Below are 17446 nucleotides of genomic sequence, written 5' to 3'. Positions count from 1 at the left end.
GTTTTCCATCTATGGTTGCAGAAGCATACTTAGATGATTTTTAGTCTCAATTTTTCCGAGGTATGTGATTTCAATTTCTGAAGTTATTTCATTTAATGGTATTTCAAGTAATAAGATAAGAAATTTTGTTTAACTGATTTTAACGGTAAATCTTCTTCACATGAACATGAATGATGTATTTGCCTTCCAATGAAATCAAAGTTATAACTGAATTCTATGCTTATGTTAGATGTTAATTTAGACCCGGGAAATCTGGTTGTTACATTCTATTATTGAATAATAAAGAGAGATGTTATAATCCTTTATGTTGTTGGTAGTAATGGTTATGAGTTAAATTACTAACATTGTAACTAATATTGATATTCTTATTTGTACAAATGAGAATTTATTATCCGTGAGTATTTTATTTAGCTAATCTTTGTAATATCTCGCTTACTTGTATTTCTATATGGGCATTTGCGTTGATCTTTCCCTCCGAGAATGTTCTTGCAGGAAAAGGAGGATTAATATCAGATTTAGAGAGAGTCTAACACTTTGTCAAAGGGAAGTTTATTTTAGAAGCTTAGAAGATTTATGTTAAGAGGAATTCTGACACATTCATTAGAGGGAGTATATAGAGGATATGGTTCCATCAACCGTCAGTGATATCAATCATATTGATTCAGAGGGAGTAAACCAATGTTGTGATGGAATCTTCAGTGGTCGATAAATTGTAAAAGTCAAGAGGGCTGAAATTCATGCAACTATGTGAATGGGCTTGCCCCTTGTGTACATTATAAGAAAATTGTGACTTTAATTAAACTATCTATGAGTCTTTCTTTGATAAATGAAACTTGACGTATGAGTTGTAGAGTCATTCAAGTGGCACAAATCATACTCAATCAAGATATTGGCATATTGTGGACGAGTTTGTATTAACATCTACTATTAAGCTTGATAAATGTTTGGAGCTTCAAAGGATGAAAAGAGAAAGTTGAAACTAAGAAAAAAGTCATTAAATTTGATGTGATGTAAAAGTGTTCAAACAATATAAGAGTGGGAATCTTACATTGTGGGGGGGAATAATAGGCATTGTTTCATTCTCACTTGAACCATCCTTAGAAAAAGAGATATTCCATGACCCTCATGGGCAGATAAGTACTTGTATTTTTTACATTTATCTATTCATTTATTTTGTAATTCTATACATACTATTTAAGGGTTATTTGCTTTGATCTTTTCCTTTATGTTTGAGGATATTTTTACGGGAAAAGAAGATTGGTACTTTACATACGCTACCAAATATTTGGTGGCATGTGTAAAGTAGTTCCAAAGACCTTGATGATTAAGATGGATACAATGAGGCTCTTGAAAAAAACAACTTTGATGATTAAGATTATGAGTCTTCAACATTAAGAGGGATTAGGACACTTCTTCAATGATAAAGCAGGAGCTTAGAAGATTTTTACTCGAAGGGAGTCTACAAATACATGTGGGTGACTGCATGATGATGATGGGCCTACTCCTATGTATATCATGAGGGAGTAATGAGTTTGACAAGCCTCATTGGGTAAAGAGAGTTTTTGAGGAAGTAACTAGAGGACTTGACTTTCTAGGATCAATGTTCAGAGGGAGAAATTTTGAGATGCAATCCTTTGTGGATGATATCTTCTCTATGAGGAGAAGTTCTAAGAGAAATTCTTTATAATGCACTCTCTTCTATGAGAGAAAAATATGAGGTGAGAACCTTTTTTACTACCCTATCACTGGGTTCATGGTGGTTATTATCACACATATGATATGCAATGAAAGGTGACGATCTTTCATGACATATTTGAACAAAAGGTAATCATTATAAGATGACGATCTTATAAATGGTAGACCTGTTATCATGGTTCTTTGGGCTAGATTTTGCTAGACACCATGATAATGAACAGATAGAAGGTAATTTTTGTAAGATGACGATCTTGCGAATGATAGGCCTGTTATGAAAATTCTAGATATTGTTTTAGACAATTAGAGATCATTGATGACGAATGCATTCTGATTACTCTAGATATTGTTTCGGACAATTAGAGATTATAATATATGTTATGATAGTGTTTATAACATTGTGATTGTAGTTATTTGACAAGTCACTATTTTAGAGTGTTAAAGTTAGATAATATGTTGTGTACAGATATCCTTCATACTGATATCTCATAAAATGTTTTTGTCACTTCTCCCTTGCTAAGAGGGAGTGTTGAAGTATAACATCAGTCAAAGTGATATACTCATTACATTGAGTATTTGTATTCATGGTTTATATGAACATTGTTTTATGTCTCATATTATTGATAAGTGTGTGTGTGTAGACGTCTATGTATTCATAAATTACTTTATTTAGCTAATTGGGCTCTTATGATCAGAAGAGACCTACGTTATGGAGTTCTTGAATGTAATTGTTTCACCACCACGTCTCTACGGGACATGACTTTGTTATAGCCTTTGTCGGATTGATTTTATCAGAGCTACCTCATTGATGATAAATTATTCTTAAGATAAGTATCTTATATATAATATATATATATATATAAAGGTGAGTTATACATATAGTTATTTATTAACTAAATGGCGATTAACTATAGAGACATGTCTCTTCATGTATCTTGAAGAGACATGTCTCCTCTCATATTTATATATGAGATTCAAGTATGCATTTGAAGATCATCAATTACAATGGCCATGATTCTACATTTGCAGAAACAATCTTAGTTACTTTAACACATACAACTCATTATTCATCTCTATCAGAAATATAACACAATAGACCAACAACTGTAACTTTTTGTATTCAATTCTGGAATTGGTTTACAGTATGCATGGACCAACTCCAATTTTACATAGACTCATGCAAAATGAAAATAAACTCGAACCATCCTCTAGCCTTGGGAACTCACTTATATAGTGTGAGTTGCAACAAGCTTCAGGCATAGAACGAAAAGGACAGCTATCCTTTAAAACAAAATATTTACAAAAAAACAAAACTGTCACAATCAAAATTTTGCACGAGAAGAGACAAAACTGATGATTTTTTGCTTTGGTAACAGAATGGCTTCTTCATCAGTCGCTTTGTGGTGGGGCCATTTCTATTGTAGTAGTTTCTTGTACACCCACTGCTCCTGATGATTGATCTAGCTTTGCATGTTGTGGGGCCACTTGTTCTTCGTGTGCTGTGCCAGGCTTTGATATCTGGATACCTATTGTAACTAATTGGTTGTCTACCAAATCATCAGTTTGGGTGGCTATGTCCTCTGTTGCAGTTGGTTGAGTTGTCTCTCTATCATTTGTTTGCACTGCTTCATCAACCAACTGAATTTTTTTTGTGATAGTTGCCTTGTCCACAACTGTTTCTTCTAATGCCATCTGTAATAGCTACATTACTGGAGAGTAGTCTACCATACACTTGTTGAAATGTATCATCTGGCCAACTATAATTCAATACTTCTTTCTCTCTCTTCAAAAAATCTTTGCCCAATTTCTTCAACTCAGCAAAATCTTGCTTGAAAGAATCAAAGAATATTTGGGCCTGAACTATTTCTTCTATGGTTCTTGCAAACCAGAGATAGTTCTCTCTACTTACTACTTTATTCATCCTAACATTTAGTAGCTCCTTCAACTCATTACCCCATTCCTCTTTGACTTTTATACAATCTAGGCTCTTTAGGGCATGGGGAAATAAATAAAAAATCTTTGCTAAGATATCTCAAAAGGCAAACTTTTAATTTTCTATGTAATACATCCCTCTAATGATCAAAATTTAGCAAATCCTATGTTTGATCAAAGGTTTTTTCAATTTGATCATCAGAATTGTCTATAACAGAGCAACAAAGACCAATAATGGCATCACCTCTGCTGATCCATTTATTCAAAATTGGCCTTAAGGCGGCTTCATCGTTATTTAATTCTTTCCAAATTTCTACCAACCTTGACATTTCTAGGTGGAACAGGGCCCAACCTACTCTATCCACTAGATGCAAAATTGTATCCTTGATCCTACCTTCATGTTGGATGCCTAATTCCACATTTAGTGACCAGATTTTGGCCTTCTCATCTAGCTCATTAGCTGTATAGAACTTTGGTTACTGAGGAGTGACTGGAATCTCCACAATAGGAACAATATTAAAGGTGGCACAGGGGGAAGACCAGCTGCAATTTTGAGTTGCCTAGTCTGTCGGCCTACTTTTCTCTTCCCAAGTTGTTTCTCCATGTTTGCAATTTTATTCTCCAGTTGGTAAATTTGTCTACCCCTTTCATCATAGGCTTCCAATACCTTTTCAAATTTCTCATTCACTTCTAAGAATTTATTCTTGTCTTTAGCAGCAACCACAACCCCAAAATCTGCTCTCCTTATTCATCAAGGCCACTTTTTCACTGTCTACCTCTTCTACTCTGCACACCATGAGACTACCTGTATGCTCAGAATCTGAGACCTCCTGGATTCTGGTTTTGTCTCTCGTCTGGATGGACCACATAACTAAGGCTTTATGGTCATCATTGTATTTGGCCCCTTTACGGACTTGCACCACCTCATCTTCAGTCTTGAACTTAGTCTCTTTCTCTTTCCTCACTTCATCAAAGATCATTGCATTAGCAATGTCCCATTTTGGCAGTATCAGGACTCCCGAGTCTTTCAACAATTGTCTTCCCCCTACAGGGGTTATCTGACTAAATTCCTCCATAAGGTTATCCTTAACCTTCTCTTCAATCTCAAAGTCCTGTCTAGTAGGTTGCTTTTCCTTTATTTGTTTGCATTTAGCCTCAAAATTTTCAATATTATTTCTCCACAAAAATTGGATGAAGGCCCTGCATTTCACAAAATTTGCATCCTCCAAAAACTTCCTTGTTGCTTGCTCCACAACAAGATCAGTTTCCTTACCTCTAAAATCCTCTACAGTGAGGATTGGTAGTGACATGGGAGGCTCTGCAGGTGCTCCTTCTTCCACCTCTACTGTAGTTATTACAATATCCCCTTGACCTCCTATTTGTTTCAAATCCTCCCTCAAGGAGTCTTCATCATCTATGCAAATGGGGGCCTGTGAAGGGCAATACTCCTTAGCTTTTGAAGATCCCTATTTTAATTTCTGCCTCTTAGCAGTAGGCGTTGTAGGAGGACTCTCTGACAGTTGTCTCTTATATAGAGGAACAAGTTGTATATTGACACTACTTGCCACTACACATCCTACTTTCCTCTATAATGTATACTGACCCGGGCTTGTAATGTCTCTACTTGTGTTGATGCAAGTTTTGTATCACTTACATAACATATTAGGATTTGAATATTCGATACGGAGTATCAAACATACAATTCCTCTCTTGAAAAGTTATTGCTCATGGGATATGAGAATAACTCCAATGTTCCTTACTCTTGTGGATACTCGCTCAGTTTTATCGATGTGATTTGCTAGTAATCACATAGGCGGCCTTATGCTATTCGTTCAAGGATGACTTGGCCTTTGGTGGAATGATGGTGATGGTGATGGGTTTGTGAAATATGCGAGTGGCAAATAATCTTGATGGTGGTGATGATGGAGGATGTGTCTGCCAATGGTGATGTTGATGGGAAAGCAATGGTGGTGGAGTGTGAATGGGTGTGTTCTGATACTTGACCTACTTCCCTAACTTCCTCCTCTAAACTTCGACTACCCAGCTACTCACTATTCCACTACTATTCTTACAAATGGAAGGTTAGCAAATGGACGGGGATCGAACCTAATGAGAGCTGACCAGCAGCCTCACTTCCATAGGTGCAATGATTCGAAGGAATAATAAACTAGTTTGCCACACAAAGCTTCCCAAACAGCCACTAGGATGTTAGTGGCCTAGTATTGACCCCTATCAAACATTTACCAATGCTACCATACAACTATCCATCTACTTTAACCTCACTTAAACAACTTCAAATGCAACGAACTTTACCAACTTGAAAGGAAATCTAATTATGTGGAAGTAGAAAACATGCAATAATACCCAATGTTCTTAATCAACATGCAAGTCTCAACAATGAAAAAGAGAGCAATTTTGGTATTATCTTCGCAACAATTTCCCCAATGCTTTACAAATGAGAGCAAATGGCCTTACATAGGGGCCAAAAATACAACGGACGGTGGAGATCAAAACAAGATCAACGATCCAGATTGGATCCTAAAAACCCTAATTAGGGTTGCCACCCCATCGGCCAATGAGAAGACGCCACCTCATCAATAGACCAATGAAAAAAGTGCAAAAAGTAGCAACCAATGAGAAGGCACCAATATGGTGGCCAATCAGAAATAGACACTTGTCCTATTCTAGAAGAAAGAGAAATTGCCACTTGAACTTACATCAAATGATCTTCTAATATAAATCTTCTCTTTTCTTTCATTTTCTTAGCTAAGGCAATGAACTTAGCTAGCCTTTCGTTAACTTCTTCCATAGGAGGACAAGGTGTGTGCTTCGTCCTGAGTTCCACTAACTTTGCCACACTACTTGCTACTTGTAGTATCTTTTCATGATCCTTCTCATATTCTTTCGCAAATCCAATAGAAGCACTGAGAGAGGAAAGGGTGCCCAAATGCTTTTTTCGATTGCTTGTTCACCAATGTTGGCCAAGACTCTCTTCCCATCATAAAAAATGATGGATTTACTGTTTAGATCAAATCTGGATGCACATTCCATAATCAATTCCGGACACGGCAATGTAGGAGGAAAAGCTGTCGCATGTACAACTCCACTTTTGTATATCCTCTTTGCCAAGGGGGATTGTTCTTCCTTTAGTCTTTCCTTCATCTGTATCATGTCCACTGAACCGATATTGGTGTCGATTATTCTCTTCATTTTCCAGAAGAAGGGTGTTTTGGGCATCATATCCTCTTTGTCTTTCTTAGTGTTTGTTCGCTTGGGATTCTTACTTGCACTAACATCCTCCATACTCGTCGCCTTATTACGGGATGGTAGAGTGGTGGACCAGAAGGCAAGTAGAAGCAAGGGAAGCAATCCTTAGACTAGAACGAAAGAAGGATGTCAACTTAAGGACCCCTTGCAACTCTAGATGATGAAAATTCACCTTAACCAATAATAGTACAATGACTTTTTGGAATTAGGACTAGACCTCAAGAACTTCAAATCCACTTGCAAATCAAAAATTTATCATGTAATTCACCTCTAAATAAAATTACCCAACCTAGGGCCAAAAATCGCAACTTCTTGCAAAAAATTAGAATTTTATCTTCCACAAATTTCGGCTCCCACAAAATTCGCCTTCCACAAAATTCGGCTCCCACAAATTTCGCCTTCCACAAAATTCGCCTCCCACAAAATTCGCCAAGCAAAAAGAGTGCAGATCTGCTCTTGCAAAATCACCAACACCTTGAGAAGGAGACGTGAGAAGTGAGGAGGAAATGGGAGAGAGGCCTCCTCGTATACCCAACTTTCTTACTCCCCCCAAGCTAGCCGACTTGGACCCTGGGAGCAAGAAAAACAATAATTAATGCAAACTTATGGCCCACAATTAAATACTTAGCTTAAAATTTAATTTTGCCAAAAGGAAAATTGCATTTTTAAATTGCCATTTAGCTCCAATTTGCAAAAAGAAATTAAATGGTGCCTTGGAGATGTTAGATATTTCCATTTAATGAGGATTTAATAATTAATACGTCATTAAAATTGGATTTTGGCTAACCAAAAGCTATTTTTCAATATTAAATTACCAATTTCATTAAAGGCAAAAAGTTTTCAAGGCAATTTAATCCATTTAAAGCCAAATCTTGCAATTTTTTACCCAAATTGATTTTGCTATGCCAATTAGAAATTTTTTGACAAAAATAAAATAAAATTGCTTCTAGAGCCAAAAATCGATTTTTGCAATTTAGCCTAATTTTTACAAAATTAAAATTTTCACCAAAGAAAAATTTCAGATTTTCTAAAACCAAATTTAACAAAATTTTCATTTTTTTAAAAAAATTATCCAAATTTATACAACTATATCCAAATTTTCAAAAGAAAATGTCTAAGTACAAAATTTACAATTTTATCCTGCCAAGTTGGAATTAACTTTGAAATTTGTTCAGCTTAAGGATAGAATTGGTGGCTCTGGAAAATCAAATAAAATAAAAAATCGGGTGAAAATAAATCTAACCCTCTCCCCACTGGCCCTGAAGGTGTCCAAGGCGTGAAATCTTCAAATTTGAAACCTTTGGACAGAAAAATTGCTAAGGTAATCGAAAAAAAAGAGGGTCCCCAAAATTTTGGGGTGATGGTGTGAAAACCTCACAACAACTTGCCAATCTCTTTTCAATTTCAATGGCTTGGTCTAGGTAGGCTTGTATCAAAATGGCCTTCTTTTCATTTAGGGTTTGCATGAACCCAACAAAATTATTCATGAGTTTGTTAATTTTATCCCCCCAATATTTTATGTCAGCCAAGGGATCATACTTTTTATCTAATGCATTAACAAACTCAAGAACTCTACTAAAGACTTTCCATTTTTCTTTGCTAACTTCCTACTCTTGCAATGAAAACTCATTCATAATTATGTCCTCTAGAAAGAAAAACAAAATGCTCATAAGACTTAGCCTTAGTCATATCCTTAAACATAGCATAAAATACCTCTAGATCAATGAAACATGAATGAGATAGGGCCATTTGGTATCTATCCAAAAATTTGCCTAAATGCCTCCTTCACCCTTAGTGAAAACAAAATTGTGAATTACAGTAAAACGAGGGAAAATTGTACCTCTGGATCTGCCCATCAGCTCCTTCTCTTCTAATCCTCCTATTTGTCATAAGAATTCTGCAATTCCTACATTTAGTGGCACTTGATATGACAGGACATGGGGTTTCCCCTGGAAACTATACACCCTTAAGACAGTGGAAACATAGTATGGGATATGTCTCCCCAATTGTGGTTTACTTTCAGTCCCTTGGCATGATCCTTGGGCCTGATCAATTCTACCTAAGGTTGGGGTGTTATGGGGTTGTTTCCAGTTAATAGAATCCTCAGCTTGAAGGCAAAATATATGGCAAACCTCACAAAACTGGCATCATTGACCTCCCAAGTCATATCAACACTCCACAATTGAACTAGTAATTTTTCTCCATCCTTCTCTAACTCCAACTTCATTTCCTTTGAGAAAACAAAAACCCCTTTGTACAAACACATATACATCAGCATTGAGTACTGATAGAAGGGCTTCTCAACTTTGGCTTTGTTTATACCAATCAATCCATTGTGGATTTCTTTTGCTAAATATGTGGCAAAATCAAGAATGGAGCTCGTGCCATATTGTAGTGTCTGGATAATGATGAAAACTATGGATCCTCGGATGCGATCTTGCTCATCCATCCTAAAAAGTTTGCAAAGGGAGAAATACAATGCCTGTGCCCTAGGATTGAAGTATTTCTTCAATAATGGTTCTGGGGTGTTAGCTGTTACCAATGGTAAATGCCCTATCTTCACAAGATGCTCTTGCAATGGCCCTCTCCTCAGACATATCCTCTAAGCATCATACTTTGCCTCTAGGTCATCCAGGTCGATCTTTTCATGCAAAGCATGGTTACGATTTTACCTGAAAACCTCCCTAATTACCTTAGGTGTGACCCTAAAGAGGTTGTCTCCCACATGATTTTTAAATACCCTTAGCACCGGGTCATACCTTTTTGCTATCATTGTCAGCAGGTATTAATCGAAGAAAACACCAGGAACAATCTGTTTTCCAATGTCAAATTGCCACATGTTGCTCAAAGGAGTGTCATGTTTCCTCTCAGAAAACCCATCAAAACAACTCTAAACCCCTAGTAGATGTCTTAGCATCTCTCAACCAATTTGCTTTATCATAAAAACCGTCGCTAACTAGCAATCTAGGGTTCTTAGAGACTAGTTCTTTACCTTTGGCTGTCTCATTTGTGGACAAGGGCAATTGCTCCAAAAAATCATCATGTACATTCCTGTGTTGGTAATCTACTTTCCCAGAGAAATCTCTTCGTGGAGGCATCTTAAAAATCTAGTACAATTCAGATTGCAAATTCTCAAATAATCAGAGGTTCTCTGTACTTACCCACAAATCTGCTTACTTCACTGGAAAAACTGTCTGCAAAAATTTACTGCTTGAGAAAAATCGCACTCTGAGCTCTGGTTCTTTTGCACTTGAATTCTCTTTCGCTTGGTAAATGATTATGCATTGAATCGCATGTTTTATGCAAATTTCCTTCACATGGATTCACATTGATGTTCTAATAGTCAAATTGTATGCAACGCCAAAAATTTGAAATCTGGCCATCGATTTGGACATATGATCGAACGGTGTTGTTTTAAACTTAAAAGACTAAGTCACCTTTTTGGCAAGTTGGACACGTGTTAGCACGTCGCTTTCTTGCTTTGGCTAAAGTCCGAACAACTTCAAAACGTGAGAAAGCGATGATCGTTGATCCCCATTTGATCAACGATCATAAAAGATCTTAGTTGTCATTGTATTCATTCTAAAACTTGGGCCCACTAAGACACGTGTCAAAACCTCGCTTTGTTGCTTTGGCTAAACATCGTGCATCTTCAAAATGCGAGAAAGCGATGATCGTTGATCCTCATTGTACGGATGATCAAGATCTTTGCTTGTGGTTGTATGTATTGTGTGGCCCACACATGAACACATGGCGGCTTGTCACATTTTCACTTTGGTTAAACTTCACAGAACTTCATAATGCGAGAATGCGACAACCATCAATCAAACAAGATCTGACGGCTTCAAAAAATCGAAGTCCTTTGTTACAGTAAATAACTACGGCCAACCAAAATATGCCATGTGGACAACTATGCTGACATTATCCTTTTTGCAGCCCACAAGTTAGCTTGGTCCCACAATTTCCACGTGTCAACTCGTCGCTTTCTCGCTTTGGTTAAAGCTTGAGTACTTCCAAAATGCGAGAAAGAGATAGACGTTGATCTCAATCTAATCAACAGCTGGGAAGATGATCATTCTTATATTGCTTGAAACCAAGGGATAGGTGTCAAGATGTCGCATTCTCACTTTAGCTAAATTCCTTGCAACTTCAAAAAGCGAGAAAGTGACAATTGTCAATCTTAATCTGATCAACGATTATGAGAGTTACTCACTAGGAGGGTTTGAGCAAGGTAGAAACAATACATGGGCTAACCACGAGAGAATCTTAGGTTAAAACCAAAGTAACAAGACTCGGACCCGACTCGAACTCGACAAGGGTAACTTGATTCATGACCCAACTCGGACTCGCCTGTGACTTAGTAGTGACTCGACAAAGTGATAAAACCCTTGAAATTTAGAGATTTTTTTGGATTTTAATTAGTTCCATGCACCCATTCTTGAATAAAGATTAAAGACACAATAACATCATAAAATAGAAGGTAATTTAATCACATACGTAACATACATCAATTACTTAACTACAAAGGCAAAAAAATAGAAATCAGCCAAGTCAAATGAGTCAGCTGAGTCACCTAGGAGAGTCAGGTGAGTCAGGCGAGTTGACCCGCCGAGCGAGGGTCACAAGTCATTTTGACCCGGCTGAGGTAACTTGACTTGCTGATTCGGACGACTCGCCCGACTCACGGTGAGTCTTGTTACTATGGTTAAAACAAAGTCATGCGCTAGGGTAGAATAGATATTTCGCGAAAGAAAATTCAAAAGACTGCATAAAAACCATATAATAAAGGATTTTCAAAAGTTTTTAGGGTTTTATTATAAAAAAAAATCCTCCCACGCACATTTGAAAATGCGACCCACATTAACAATTTTTTTAGGAACCTAGGGCACAAATGGCATTAGGGCAATACAACTATAGAATTTCTAGGGCATGATTAATCAAAAGACACAATCCCTAATCACAAAAATAACAATTGGATTTTTTTCACAACAAATTCCGAAGGATTTCTAACATGTGAAAAAACCAGACCAACAAATGCCATTCTGAGTAGTCTGTGAGATGCAATTGAACCTGAAAATGGTCATTCCTGTAAACTCTATTTACAACGGTTAAGGAAGAGAGCCAGGTTACGATCATGCCAAAGACATTCTTCTCATCAGACAACACCATCCATTGAAATCATTGATTGGCCAGTTAGATTGAGTTTATGGAACTTGAGCAGTAGTTGGAACCACCGTTTGCCATTAGAGGAGTACAGCAATCAATCTTCAGAGCATGGAATTGAAAAAAAAAAATATTAAGCAGTATGATCTCTGTCTAGATATATCGAGTATTGGCTGGTGGAGATAGAGCCACGGGATTGAGAGTTCGATCAATAATATGTGCACACTCATTATAGTGAATTGATCTTGTGATTGGGACTATGCATTACAGAGACCAATAGATCACAATGCACACAGAGGCATCCCACTGCAATGACAGTCCATTGAGCAGCAACAACAATTCATCATAAAGCACACTGATTGGAAGCATTACCTCCGAGTCAGCAGATAGTATATTCCAAATGGCCATCTCGATATTCAGGAAACAAGTCCAGTAGAAATATCAATCAACAATTGGCAATCCATTGTGTTTTTGACAACAAAGGTGGAACAGGTCATCATAGTGATCATATCATTATAGTACAGCAGTATGACTAAGAGCCATGCCCCACGGACAACACAATTTCACCCATAGCAGCAAGGTAAAAAAAACTTATGATCGACTCAAATCCTCTGAAGATACTGATTATCATTAACTGCCAGGGAACTCCCTTCAATCCAAAATCACGGTTGCACCCTACCATTGTATGTTGCCATCTATACCTTCCAACATGGATTTATTGCCAATCACACTATCTGCTGTGCCTAGAGACAAAGATTGGGTTCAAATAACAGTGGACTGTCCATAAGAGTTTGATTATAAAGTGCTCATAGATTGTTTTCTTTATTTTGCACTTGATACGAAATATTCTGCAATTGTCATTGAAATTGTATGCAACGTATTGTTGTTGTCATTGAAATTGCAATTTGAATTTAGTGAGAAAACTGTTTGGTCTGGAGTATTTTCCTGCAATTTGTTGAAAGCGGTTAAAAGATATTTCAGAGGATATGCTTGTGGAAATCATATTAGTTCATTTGCTAAAAAGAAAGGCCTTGAAAGGCACGTCAAGATACATCATAGTAGAGTTTTTACTTGAGCAATGCACAGAATATAACTGTATAGCCTATGGTGTTCGTTTTGCAGACTGTGATCAGCTATGGCAGCATGTGATGGTTGTTCACCCTAAGGAACTCAACCAATCTGCTCGTATCAAAGAGAAGGATTTGGTGAAAAGAGAGTATTTGCTCATGATTCTTCCAAAAAATTCCTGATATATAAAACAGTGCTGGAGGAGCCTTATACAGATCTTGTGGCAAAGGATTAACAAACGGTCAGGACTGTCTGTGTGGATGAGTGTAAAGTTTACTTACAGATTTCTCTTAACAGTGCTGAAGTATGTATATTTCTTGCAGATACAGTCAATGCCAATGAAGAATCCAAAGTGCTGCACAGTATATATAATCTCAATGCAAAAATGATATAAATATTCCTACAAGTTCGATGTCTGTACTGCCTTTGATCTGCATACATTAATCAATTTCTATGTTTGCAATATCAGGTGGCATACAATATGTATACAAGGCTGGACAGGTAAATGGGTGAATGGGTGTGTCTCCAAAGAGAGACATGATCATTCATCGATCTACCTGATCGGTGGAATGGTCACACCCGATGTCATTAGTCATAACAAAACTAATGACTTCAAGACTTTAACTAAGTCCATTGCAATCGTTAACAATTAGTACAAATACAACTATTGCTGAGATCATTTCTCAGATATTACTCAATCATAATATGCACCGTCGGTTCTGAATGCTGCAATCACCATAAGTAAATGCAGATTATATTCATGCATTTACATATCGATATTCAAACATATCAACATGTATATATACATGAGTATATTCTCATATGATCAGTGCAATTGTCTAAACTGAAGCTATATGTTTCAACACTCCCTCTTAGCTAGGGAAGACAAAATGTATATGAATTATTCTCATTATAAGAAGTAATATCCTCAAGATATATATAAGAAAATCAAGTCTTGTAATATTCTTTCTAATTATGGTGTGTATACAGATATCAAGTCACATGATATCCACCATAAAAGATCATGGTACATCCATAGATATTAAGTCACATAATATCCACCATGAATTTGAACATATTGATCTTCAACAGAAGATCAAGTCACATGATATCCATCAACATGCTCTATTAACTATCATGATTTTTCCTTGAATATCAAGTCACATGATAATCATCATGATAGTAATCTAATAATAATAAAGTCGTCACCTTATCTTATCAGAATCAATATTTCATTATAAAAGATTATCACCTTAAATAATGAACATAGGGTAGGCCCATGAGTCATAGAGTCACACATATGACAAAAAAGTTTACACTTTAAACATCTTTATTTAAATAATACAAATTTACAAAGTTAAGACTCAATCTCATAAACATACATTTCAATTAAGCCAAGTTTCTTTCTGAAATCATCAACTTTCACTTTAGGGAGAGCCTTGGTGAAAATGTCAGTTGTTTGATCACCTGTATTAATATATTCTAATTGAATAGCTCTTCTTTCCACCATTTCTCTAACATAGTGGTAAGGAATTTCTATATGCTTGGATCTATCATGAAATACCGGATTCACAGATAACTTGATACAACTTTGGTTATCACAGTGAACAGTGGTAGGTTTCATAGGTTCACCAAACAAGTTAGAAAGCAACTTCTAAAGCTACACTGCTTCTCTAGCGCCCATAGCTGCTGCAATATACTATGCCTCATTAGAACTTTGAGCAATAGAAGCTTGTTCTCTGCAGATCCAAGAAATCATGCCTGATCCTAAACTGAAGCAGCACCTTGATATGCTTCTCCGATCTTTTACACTTCCGGCCAAATCGGAATCAGTATATCCATGTAACTCCAAGCTGGTATTCTCATATTTAAGTACATATCCAATAGTACCTTGAAAATACCTCAATATATGCTTCAAAGCAACAAGATGAATCTCACGAGGTTCACACATTAACTGACTTAATGCATTCACTGCATAGCAGATATTAGGTCTAGTATTTACAAGATACATCAAGGACCCAATTATTTAGGTGGGATCAACTATTCTTAATTCAGCACTTGCTTCCTTTAGCTTGTGAAAGTTGGTTTCCATAGGTGTAGACATAGCTCGACAGTCCCACTTTCCAAATCTTTTCAAAATATCAATAGTATACTTTTTTGATGTAGAAAGATATTACCAGACTTCTGACTTACTTCCAAACCAAGAAAGTAATGAAGAATTCCTAAATCCTTTATTTCGAATTCAAAAGCCAAATCTTTCTTACATTGATTAATGAGATGTTCTACCGCTATAATCAGAAGATCATCAACATAAAGAATTAGAATTAGCATATCACCTTTAGTAACCTTGAAGTAGAGATTTGGATCAGCCACATTCTTGGTGAATTCAAGACTTAAAAGGTATTTGCCAATCCTTTCCTACCAAGCCCGGGGAGCATGTTTAAGTTCATATATAGCCTTCTTCAATTTACAAACATGAGAAGCAGCATCATGAGTTACAAATCCTTCTGGTTGTTCCAGATATACTTCTTCCTCTATTTTCCCATTAAGAAAAGTAGTTTTTACATCCATTTGATGAATTTTCCAACCTTTGGTTGCTGCAATGGCTATTATAGTTCTAACAGAAGTGTACCTGGCAACTGGTGCAAAGGTTTCTTCAAAGTCGATTCCTTCTTTTTGAGAAAAACCTCTAGCCACAAAATGAGCTTTATGTTTTTCAATGCTGCCATCTATAGCATACTTAACTTTGAAGAGCCATTTTGAAGACAACAAATTTTTCCTTAGGTCTCAGAACTATGTCCCAAAAATCATTTTTAGTATAGATTGGTATTCTTCGACCATGGCATCTTTCCAAGCTTGATGTTTAAGTGCTTCAAAAGTACTAGAAGGTTTAGGATTCAAGCTATTACACAAGAAAGCATTATATGTTAATTTTCTAGGTCTCTTGCTTTCTCGGAAGGTTTCGGAAGCGGCTGCGAATCCATTGCCTTCCTGTATTATTTTTCTTGCCCAAAGTGGCCTTTTAGAGTGACCAAGACTCTTCCTGAGTCACTGGAAGGATTTCAGTTTCGATTGAAGTCTCTTCAAGGAACTCCCACTAAATCTCAGGAGTAGGAGTCTCTTCTTGTAACATTAGGATTTCCCGAGTCTAATTTATCATTCAACTTACTCAAGGAATACAATTACTTCTTCGTTTCATAGGAATGCAATTACATCATCCATGTTCATGTGAAGAAGATTTTACCATTAAAAATAGTTAAACAAAATTTCTTCACTAAATACTTGAAATACCATTAAAATAAATTACTTCTGAAATTGAAAATCACATACCTCAAAAAAACTGAGACTGAAAATCAACAAAAGATGCTTCTGCAACCACCCCGATTAGTCCACAAATACACTATAACAATTTCACAAGTCGACTATCATCTAAAAACTACTATCTCAAAAATCATTTGATGATTACAACTAAATACCATATAATTTAAATTAGGGCATCACATATCATTTTACCAATTAGGGCATCAATTAACATTGGTTCATTTAGGGCTTCTGATACCGCTTTACCACTTAGGGCTTCTGTGTCCATCGATTCAATTTAGTACTTTCGCAATGACGGATTTAATCTAGGGCTTTAGATCTCTTTTCCTTCTGACTACTTAACTGTGACAGTAACTCAAGGATTAGAAATATACTTATAATTGATATTCATTTAAATGAAAAACAATCCATGAATCTATCTCTTAGATCTATATGTAAACATCAGTAAGAATGAAGTCCACTCAACTTAATCTCACCTCTTCTTAAATAATAATGATAATACCTATTTCCATTAAACATAGGAATGCATAACTTATCTCTATATGAAGCATGTCCGACATCTTGAGAGAGAGGTGGAACATTGTCAGGAGCTTTACCACCCAACCTCAAACCACAATATATCCGCACATGATCTCTAATGAGAAAGGCCCTCCCTACCCAGAATTGACACGGAACATCTTACCATTCAGTGGGCATCATGATATATAACATGCCCTACAACTTGGCAGCAGAAGATCATCATAACAGGAATATGCATGAGCTATTATTAATTCATATTAAATGATATATATTAAAATGCCATAATTGATATTACTGGTTCTTATTGTTGATGATTCTTTCCTCACACCTACTCACCCTCATTAGGCCTCCAAGCCGATGATTCCTAGGTGCTCGTTTCATAATAATAATTTCACTCTTGCAGGGTATGAATGATTTAATACATTCTGAACTAAATTAGTTATTCACAGTTATCATTGCATTTCCATATCTTTTATACACGTTT

At 36.3% G+C, this 17446-nt stretch overlaps 1 protein-coding gene across 2 annotated transcripts in view; it reads right to left on the bottom strand.

Annotated features, from left to right (window-relative positions):
• The window catches only part of LOC149536733 (integrator complex subunit), a 111637-nt gene that overhangs the window by 18138 nt on the left and 76053 nt on the right, over positions 1–17446 (bottom strand). The gene's annotated exons all lie outside the window — the stretch shown is intronic.

The sequence above is a fragment of the Cupressus sempervirens genome, chromosome 10, assembly GCF_028749045.1.
Source record: "Cupressus sempervirens isolate cs-2001-9-10 chromosome 10, ASM2874904v1, whole genome shotgun sequence".
In the NCBI taxonomy this organism is placed as follows: Eukaryota; Viridiplantae; Streptophyta; class Pinopsida; order Cupressales; family Cupressaceae; genus Cupressus; species Cupressus sempervirens.
The sequence above is the reverse complement of the archived record's forward strand: the minus strand, read 5'-3'. Positions and strand labels throughout refer to the sequence as shown.